Source organism: Sturnira hondurensis, unplaced genomic scaffold (genome assembly GCF_014824575.4).
Source record: "Sturnira hondurensis isolate 20B ecotype Veracruz unplaced genomic scaffold, ASM1482457v3 Scaffold0020119, whole genome shotgun sequence".
Classification (NCBI taxonomy): domain Eukaryota; kingdom Metazoa; phylum Chordata; class Mammalia; order Chiroptera; family Phyllostomidae; genus Sturnira; species Sturnira hondurensis.
The window spans coordinates 5,357,679-5,368,064 of record NW_028092750.1 but is presented as its reverse complement, the minus strand read 5'-3'; the positions used below and the strand labels follow the sequence as shown (position 1 = coordinate 5,368,064).

General features: G+C 51.6%; 1 pseudogene; it reads right to left on the bottom strand.

Annotated features, from left to right (window-relative positions):
- Nucleotides 1–2,438: 2,438 nt before the first annotated feature.
- Nucleotides 2,439–3,358, bottom strand: LOC118975183 (proteasome subunit alpha type-1-like; annotated as a pseudogene).
- Between the last annotated feature and the right edge of the window lie 7,028 nt (nucleotides 3,359–10,386).

Here is a 10,386-nt window from a genome sequence, read left to right as displayed (position 1 = left end):
GTTGAATGGAAGTCTGACAACTATGGAATTAAAGAAACCACACCCATCAGATTGGTAGGAGGGGCAGAGACACGGAATGGACTGGTCCCACATCCATGTGTGGTGGATGAAAATTTGGGAGGGATGTCTTAGAAGCAAGGAGTCCAAGCCCCATACCAGTCCCTCCAGGCCAGGGTTCCAGTGCCAGGAAGATAAGTCCCCATAACTGCCAGCTAAAAAACCCCTCCAGGGATTGAGTCAGCAGAAGGAACTTCTGGAGTCCCAAGCACTTTCCCTTAAAGAACCTACAAAGAGACTTACTCAGACTCACTCCCTCTAAGCTCCATCACCAAGGTAGCAGCTTGAAGGGTACCAGAGGCATACAAAGAGAAAGTGAATTGTATGGCATCAAGGTGGGAGCTGGGGGGCAGGTTTCTCCTAGACAGAAAGGTGGGCAGAGGCCACTGTTCCTTTCCACTGAGCCTCCCCACAAAGAGCCACAGAGCTGGCAGGCAGGTGCCATATCTGAGACTCCATCAACCTAGCTAACAGTGTTTGCCCTGATCTGGAGATCCCCTGAGACTCTGTCTTACCCAACTTCCGGGCCCACCTGACCTGTTAACTGTCACTTTTCCATATGATCGGCTGGTCTCTCTTGCTTCACAACTTCCTAAATCTTCTCAAACTAGCAACAGCCAGACTCAGTGAGCCACATACCCTCTTACCTCTTGCTAAGAAGCCAAAGGCTCAGGATTATCAGCAGCAAGCCTAGATTCATATCTTGGCTGCACCTGGGAATCTCCAACTCACCGACTCAGACTCACTCCCTCTGAGCTCCAGCACCAGGGTAGCAGTTTGAACAGCACCAGTAATATACAGGAAGAAACTGAAGTGTCTGGCATCAGGGCAAGCAGAAGCCATTGTCATATTCCAAACCCTTTCCCCACAGAGCTGGTAAGCTGGTACCACATCTGAGACTCCATCAACCTGGCTCACACTTTCTGACCCACCTTGGACATCCCCAGAGACTCCACCCCACCCAACTTTACAGGCCCACCTAAGCTGCTTTTCTGGTCTCGGCTCATGCTTTACAACTTCCTAAATCCTATCAAACAAGCAACAGCTGGCTTCAGTGGACCCCAGGCCTTGCATTAGCAACAGCCAGCTTAAATTTATATCTTGGCTTCCCCTGGGAATCTCCAAGCCCAGCACAAGTGGCAGCCATCTCAGATTGCTTTATAGCTCGTGCAGGGTGGCCGTGAACAGAACACAGGTGGGAGCTGAACTTAGCCTGCCCCAGCACTCCAGGAAACCCTGGAGCCTGAGCACCCAGTGGACAGCTACAGACCGTGTTGGAGCACCACCAACCTGCCCTGCACAGCTGATCATCCACAGAGGGTGGAGGTTGGTGGTCAGTGGTCGAGGCCAGTCCTTGCAGCTGACTGGCCTGGGTAAATCCCTCTCATTGACCTGCTGAGAGCCACCAAGGCTCAACTATAAGAGAAGGGAGTACTCAGCCCAATACAATAGGTGCACCTTGAGTACCCAATTGGATGAAAGGGCAGGCTGTGTCGCTGTACGCTACAGAACACCTACTACATTAGGCCACACTACCAATAGAGGGAATCATAGCAGCTCTACCTAATACATAGAAACAAACACAGGGAGGCTGCCAGAATGAGGAGACAAAGAAACATGGCCCCAATGAAAGGACAGATCAAAATTCCAGCGAAAGAGCTAAACAAAATGGAGATAAACAATCTATCAAAGGCAGAGTTCAGAACACTGGTTACAGGGATGTTCAAGAAACTTAGTGAGAACCTCAACAGCATAAAAAAGATCCAGTCAGAAAAGAAGGAGTCACTAATTGAAATCATGAACAATGTATAGGGAAACAATAGTAGTGTGGATGAAGCCAAGAATCAAATCAGTGATTTGGAACATAAGGAATCAAAAACAACCAATCAGAACAACAAGAAGAAAAGGGAATCCAAAAAAACGGGGATAGCGTAAGGAGCCACTGGGAAAACTTCAATGTTGTAACATTTGCATCATAGAGGTGCCAAAAGGAGAAGAGAAAGAGTGAAAAATTGAAGATCTATTTGAAAAAAATAATGAAAAGAAACTTTCCTAAATTGGTGAAGGAAATAGGCATGTAAGTCCAGGAAGCACAGAGAGTCCCAAACATATTTGCAATAGCGTGGATGCGAAGAGGCCACTCTGAGACACATCGTGTTTAAAATGCCGAAGGTTAACGATAAAGTGAGATTTAATTTTTTTCCAGATGAAACAATTTTATTTGACAGTTGTCTTTAAAACCACAAAGACACTATGTTTTTGTATAAAAACATTAGTATACTTTCTAGAAAATGATTATATACACCTTCTCAAACAAAAGTACACTCCATTATGTGGTTTCAGTGAGGCTGCTTGCAAAAAACTCACAACTGGATTGAATCCTAAAACATACCATTCTACCACTGCATCTTTTGGTTCAAAGCACAGAGTGTTGTCATCAGGTCATGTTCCTGCATTCTTACACTTTTGATCATACACATAGACCGGGGGATTATCACTTAGTGCTCTTTTGGTTCACCAGCCTCTTCTGCGGGTCCATCAGCTGGTTGAGCAGGCGGTGCCTTTCTCTGTGGCCTTTCTTCAAGACCTCCCAGGAGTGGGGACGCATCATCATCATAAATCGTAAACTCCGTCTTTACCAACACTCCCAATGGAAACAGTCTTTGTATTTGGGTCCTGCTCTGCAGGAAGTGTCTCTCTTAAAGCAAGCAGGCCATGCTTACCTAATTCATCTAAATTACACTCCATAAACTCAGATACATGTCTCCCCAAGGAAGTACGAGCTGATTGAGAAAGGGCTCCCATGGACACTGCTCTGCAGTAAAAATAGTTAGCAGATGGAAAGGTTTGGAAAGTATGAGGGCCCATATCATCATAACCAGCTATAAGCAGCCCAACACCATATGGTCTTCGGCCACATCGTTGCATTGGTATCTGGGTCTTGCTTCCAGTTAAAGCTATGACAGGAGACACAGGAAGAGGTCTGTCCAATACAAATCTGGAATCCAAACACTCCTGGTGCATAAAATTACATAACAGTCTAGCATCAGCCATAAGTCCTGCAATTGAGATACCAATATGGTTGTCAACATGGAGAATTTTTTTTTCTGACGAGTTGCAAGCTCTGACTGTGCTCCCTTCAATGCAACCAACACTGCATAGGTTTTTTATTTTAGACCATCTGTGGCTGAACCTTGTTTGACAGCTTCCATTACCCATTCAATCTGATGAATCTGGCCCTGAGGACTCCAAACAGAGACATCACTGTCATACTGGTTACAAAACATGATTCTGATGCAGACCTGGCAGATCCTAAAGAGAGACTTTTAAAAGCAGCAAGAGAAAAACAGTTACCTACAGGTGAGTTCCCATATGACTGTCAGCTGATTTCTCAAAAAGAAACTTTGCAGGCTAGATGGGATTGGCAAGAAATAGTCAATGTCATGAAAAGTGGGGACCTGCAGCCAAGACTGCTCTACCTTGCAAAGCTAGGGTAGAGCTTTAGATTTAGAATCTAAAGGGCAGATTTAGAATCAAAGGGCAGATAAAGAGCTTCCTGGACAAGAAAAAAACAAAGGAGTTCATCATCATGAAACCATTATTGTATGAAATGTTAAAGGGACTTATTTAAGAAAAAAGAGACCAAAACTATAAACAATAAAATGATAATAACTACATATTTATCGACAATTGAATCTAAAAGCCACACTAAGCAAGCAAGAACAGAGAATCATAGATACAGAGACCATTTTGGTGGTTGCCCCGTGGGAGGAGGTTGTGGAGGAGATGGGTAAAGAGGTGAAGGGGTTGAGAAGTACCATAGGTACTTACAGAATAGCCATGGGGATGTCAGGACACTATAGGGAAAAGGAGTAGCCAAAGCACATACATATGACCCATGGACATGACTATGGCGTGGAGACTGCCTGAGGGGGTAGTGTTGCTGGTGGAGGGGGCAAAGAGGGGAAAATGGGGACAACTGTAATAGCATAATCAATAAAATATAATTTGTTAATGTTGGCAAGTAAAAAGAATGACATGACTACAGATTTGATTATAATGCAGTTGACACAGACAAGTGCTTTCCTGCAACAACGTTTTAAGATAACAACTAAATTACAAACAAAAGTACATCAGAACTTGGCAGATCCTTGGAGATCTTTGTATAAACTCTAGAATGCCTTACTTAATTATAAAATATATGTATACGACTAGATCATACTTACTTTTCATTATGTAACAAAGCTTCCCAGGTATTTTATACATATTAAATAGACCTAATTGGGGTTCAGTACTTCACTTTTTAATTTTAAAAATTTATTTATTTTTCGAGAGCAGAAGGGACAGAGAACGAGAGGGAGAGAAACATCAATGTGTGGTTGCCTCTTGTGTGCCCCCTACTGGGGACCTGGCCTGCAACCCAGGCATGTGTCATGACTGGGAATCAAACTGGTGACCCTTTGGTCCACAGGCCAGCGCTCAATCCACTGAGCCACATCAGCCAGGGCCAAGATTTCTTCCTAATAAGGAGAAAGAACAAACCCCTGAGGCATTCCAAGGAACCTTTGGAATGACCCAAAACCAATTTAAGGTACAGAAAAAAATCTCTTATTATTTAACCCCTGGGAAAGTTGTCAAATATGCTTAATCAAAAGATTTTATTTACACACATATATATATAACGTTTATATATCATACATATAGTATATAATATATGATATATAATATGTTATATATAATTATAAAACAATATTAAATTACTAGTTACTCAGAGTGACAATAAAGGTATCAAACAAATACAAGGTACCAAAACTATACTTCCTACGGTAAAGAACATGGGTTTTTGAGTAATGAAGTACCTGATTAACACAATACAGCCCACAAGTGTTAAAGAAAAAAATGGTTGACACACTCTCCATGGCTCCCTGCCTCCCTTAGGGGGGTCCCATCTCCTGACCTCGCACTTGCAGCCTGGCTCACTGCATAGATTTTTGGTCCATTCCCCAACCCAACCAAGTTCCTCCCAGAAAAGCTGGAGGTAGAGGTAACTCAGGCATCACCACTGCCCCTCCCCCCACCATTCCATCCCCAGGTGGGGCCCGGACCCTTGGCCCATCCAGCTCATGGCCATCTCTGCAGCTGGTTCAGCATCTTGCTCATGCCCTGCACCCTGTTGGCTTTCCAGGCCCAGGCTCCCTCTCTGCTGAGTCTCTCATTCTCAGGCCCTAGGCCCTGGCTTGGAGTGGGGGCGGGGCCTTTCCAGACCTGTGTGTGGCCTGCAGGAAGATGGCCCTGACTCCCTGTGGGCGGGGTCTGGAGCTGGCTGCCCCTTCTCCCCCCAGGCTCCAGCAGTCTGGGCTTTACCTCCAGCCCCTCGCCTTTCTCCTCCTCATCTCCGGAGAACGTGGAAGACTCTGGCCTGGACTCTCCGTCTCACACAGCACCAGGCCCCTTCCCTGAATCCTGGGTCCCCCGCCCAGGCACCCCACAGAGCCCACCTCCCTGCAGGGCACAGCCACCTGAGTTGAGGGGAGCACAGCCCCTGCTGTCCTGGGATTCCCCACAGCCCCTAGGCTTGGCTCCAAGCCCCTGGGGGCCAGAGGCAGTGGCTGCAGGAGGTGAGCCCAGCAGCAGGGAACTGCTGTTGGAACCAAGGACAGGGTGGATAGAGCACCTGCTGGGTCTGGGCCATGTGAGGCACAGCCCCACCCTGGCAATGACAATAATAAAATGGACATGTAACAAGGCGGGAGGTGGCAAGTAGCTGGTGAGGGCTCCCAAGGGTGGGGCCTCCCTAAGGAGGGACGTGTGAGCAGAATGAGCCCAGATAGGCAGAGGTGCTGGTGAAGCCACATGCGAGTGGGGGAAGGGCGCTCCCAGCACAGGGCACTGCCTATGCAAAGGCAAGTGCAGCAGGACCCAGCCAGACCCCTGAGGACCAGTGGGGAGGCTGGTGTGGCTCCAACAGAGTGATGACAGGGAGGAGGGAGCCAGGAGGGAAGATGGCCCCAAGCCTTTGGCACCAGGCAGCAGAGGGAAGGAGATGGTCCAAGGCTGAGCTGAGGCAGGGCTAGAGGGCAGAGGGAGGAGGAGAGCAGGCCGGAGCAGGCTCCTGGAGGTCACGTGAGGAGAGTGGAGCCGCTTCACATGTAGAGCAACTGGGCTGTGGCCACACGAGGTCGCCAGCAGTGGTAGTGGGGTGCTTGGCATTGCCCGAGGTTAGCACAAGACCCTGCCTGGTAAGAGCTGCTTCAAGGGAGGGTCCAAGGGGGTGAGTGTGGACCCGGAGTGTAGACCAGTTGAATTCTCTGAGCTTCAGTGTAAAACAGTGATTCTCAACCAGGCCGGTTCTGCCCCTAGGGGACACCCAGCAAGGTTACCACTGATATTTGATTGACTCCTCTGGGGGATGGGGACAAATTAGCATCTGGTGGGTTATGGCCATGGATACTGGTCACCACAGGGCAGCCCCATCCCAAGAAGTGATCCACAATATGAGCATGTCCGAGGTGCTGTGGAGCAACCCTGGAGGGGAGAGGAATGTGCCCTGGATGGCCGGTGGGGAGGGGGCGGGAGTGAGCAGAGCAGGGGACCCCGGGGAGGCAAGAGAGCAAGGGGAACCTGGATGTCAACGCCAGGTTAGTTAACTTACAAGGGTGGGCCTCAGATGTGGGCCAGGGTTGGAGGCCACCCATACTCGCTCTGAATGTCAGATAACAACCCTCTTCCACATCCCCCCTGTATTGGGCCTGCCTTCTGAGTATCTGGTCCTTGGCTAGCATTCTACCAGTGACAGGGAGCTCACTTCCTATTGTGCCACCAGGCTGGTGTCTGGCGGGCTGGGGGTTGTGGATGGTGCCTGTGGTATTGTCTGGTGTCTTAGTAGCCTCAGGACTTCAGACCACCAGGGGATCTCCCCACAATAGTCTGACTCCCAGTTTTTGGCTGAGTTCCAGCCCAGGGAGGCCCAGAGGCCCAGGGCAGCATCTCAGCCATGTGTTTGTCACACTCACTCCCCAGAGCCAAGGCCTGTACCTGCCGACCTTACAGCCATGGAAGGCCTGGCCGCCCCACCCAGGAGGCCCCGCTCCAGGAAGGTGTCCTGCCCCCTCTTGGGCAGCAACGGGGAGCTGGTAGGGAGAGGGGCTGTGACTGGACCTGGGCTGGGGTGGCCTCTGGGGTCAGCCTCAGGACACAGCTGCTTGGGTGTTCCCAGCCCAGCCCATCTCCTTCCCTTCCAGTCTCATTCTCTGAGCCCCTCCCCACTGGGCTCTTCAGTCCCCAGCACCGCCCTGGAACGTTCCAGCTTCTCCTCTCAGACAGGTCACGGTACATGTGATTTTCACCTTCTCTGGTCTGGGCGGGGGCTAAGTGATACAATAGAGGCCCTAGAGGGAGAACATAGGTTCTGGAGCCTCAGAACTGTGCTCACTCTCTGTCTGCCCCTCATTCCTCCCCACACCCCCAGGGATCTCCCGGGGCCCAAGCCCTGTGGTCCTGGGCTCCCAGGATGCCCTGCCAGTGGCCACCGTCTTCACCGAGTACGTCCATGCCTACTTCCGTGGCCACAGCCCCAGGTTCGTAGTGCTGGGGCACAGTGCAGACAGTGAGAGGCAAACAGGGCTCCCTGGGGGCTGGGCACCTGGGTTCCAGCATGGACAGACTTCAGGTGGGTTTCCTGACCTTTTTACCATAGAAGGGCCAGGAACACTGAGCTGAGCAACCACACCCCTCTCCTTCTGGGCAGGGGGAGCCACTGAGGGTGTCTGAGCAGGGCTGGGCATTATTGTGAACGCAGTTCACAGCAAGTCCTCCTAGGCTGCTGTGGGCACCAACCTGAAGGGAAGAAGACTGGAGGCCAGGGCCACAGAGGGGGTGAGTGAAGGGAGAATTGAGGGATGGTCTGGGGACAGTCTCTAGAAGCAAAGAACTTCTTGTCAAATCAAGAAGAGCAAGAGCACTAGACCCCAAATGCAATCTGAGGCCTCTTATAAAACTGAGCATGTGCTGTGAGCTTCCTGGTGGCCTAGGGGGAAAAAGAAGTAGAGAAGGAGGTTTCCTGCCTCTAGCAGCCCCGTGTGCATTCTGCCTGGTGCCTGGATTGCTATCCAGGCAGGGACCCAAGGGGAGGAGGTCGGGGGTAAGGATGCTGGGCATGGTCAGGGCCCTGCTGCTTCTGCAGACCCAGGGAGCCACAGGGTACAGTGGAGCCAGGAGTGAGGGGGGCGTGAGGTGCCAGGAGGAGCCCTGAGCCAAAGCCCTGTCCCCTCACCTCTCACCCAGCTGCCTGGCTCGAGTAACTGGGGAGCTGACTATGACCTTCCCAGCGGGCATCATGCGTGTATTCAGCGGGACCCCAGCACCGCCCGTCCTCAGCTTCCGTCTGGTGCACACAGCCCCCATAGAGCACTTCCAGCCCAGCGCTGATCTCCTCTTCAGGTACTATTGGGAGGTGGGCGTCAGGATCACGGGGTCCCAGAGGCCAGTGGGGGCCAAAACCACCCCAGCTGTAACTTCCTCCTCTGCCTCCCAGAATTTGCTGTGTGTTTCCCTGGATTAAGTCCCTACCCATCTCTGAACCTCAGTTCCCTGCCCTCCTTTGCTTCTCCACCAACCACACTTAGCTGGGCCCAAAGTGACCCAGAAAATCAGTATCTTTAGGAAGCCCTTGGGGTAGGTGGGATGCTGGGGACCCTGAGAAGGTTTCTTGTGAGTGTGGGAGTGATTGTTGGGGGTGTCTGCAGTGACCCCTCCCAGACTGACCCTGAGACCAAAGACTTCTGGCTCAACATGACAGCCCTGACAGAAGCACTGCAGCGCCAGGCAGAGCAGAATCCAGCTGCCTCCTACTACAACGTGGTGCTGCTGCGGTACCAGGTGGGCTGGGTGGATGGGATGGGGGGCAGGGAGGGGGTGGTGCAGGGGGAGTGTGAGGATGGGCAGGGCAGAGGGGCCAGGAAGGAAAGATGGGGGGAGGGGGCAGAGTAAATGGTGGTGGGGTAAGCAGAGTAGGAAGCTGGGCTTCCAAGTGCAGATGGCATCATTATGCCAATTAGAAGTGCCCCTCCCAGGACTCCACACTGGCACCCATGCACAGACTTTATTAGCATGAGGCCCTCTCGTGCCCTCTGCTGGAAGGGTGATGTAATGCAGACTCCTCTCTGCAAAGTCTGCTGGAAAGGGCCTCTTGGGGGCAGTGTGTGCAAGGCAGACCCAGCTGGTTGACAGAATGTGGCCTGGCAGGGCAGCATGGCCCAGTCTGTGTCTCTCCCCTTGTCCCACTCTTTCTAGTTCTCCCGCCCGGGGCCCCAGTGTGTGCCTCTGCAGCTGAGCGCCCACTGGCAGTGTGAGGCGACCCTCACTCAGGTCTCTGTGGAATACAGCTACCGGCCGGGTGCCACGGCTGTGCCTACACCACTCACCAATGTCCAGGTCCTGCTGCCTGTGGGGGAGCCTGTGACCAATGTCCACCTGCAGCCAGCTGCTATCTGGTAAGGGCACGTGGAAGGCCGAGAGAGGCTCAGCACCGCCCCCTGAGTCCCCAAACCTCCCCCTGATGAAGCAACTAACAGTCTGCCCTGGACCTAAAGGGTCCCTGTGAGCTCGCCCTGCTTACACCCGGGCTGCTGTTATTAACAGTAATACTATAGGGGTTGAGAGCTGCCTCCTTGTCAGGTATGTCTCCCAGGCTCTGCATGCACTCATTAGCTTCAGGCTCCTAGCAGTCACTCCAAGCATAGACTGAGATCATGCCCATTTATGGAGGGGACACAGAGGCAGAGGGAGGCTAAATTGCTCTTCTAAGGTCACAGCACAGATTGAACCCAACCTCGATGTCACCTTATGTTTTCTTGTAAAGGATAGAACCTGCGAGAAAGAAGCCAGATTTATAGGACCAAATGCACCATCTAAAAAGGCTGCAAAGCTGTGGGGCGCTTGTGGACCAGCTGCTCCACAGCCCACCCCTGTTTCACAGAGGGGGAAACAGAAGCCAGGGAGGGGGCCTGGCTTGCTCGGGTCATGGAGCTGAGAGGCGACTGAGCTGGAACCCTGGGTTCAAAATGTTGTCTCTGGGGTAGACTCACCAAGCTTCTCTTGATGCCAGGAACCTGGAGGAGAAGCGGTTCCTATGGAAGCTTCCGGATGTGTCCGAGACAGGGGGTGAGTTCATGGTTATATGTGATGGCTCAGAGGGCTCACCTGGGAGGGCTTATTTAAACTGCAGAGGATCGGGGATGTGCTGGAGTAGGGAAGTGTGGGCATGTGGGCAGGCTTGGAAGGGCTTTGACACAGCTGGGGGAGAGGCACCCTGGGAGTGGGCAGAGAAGG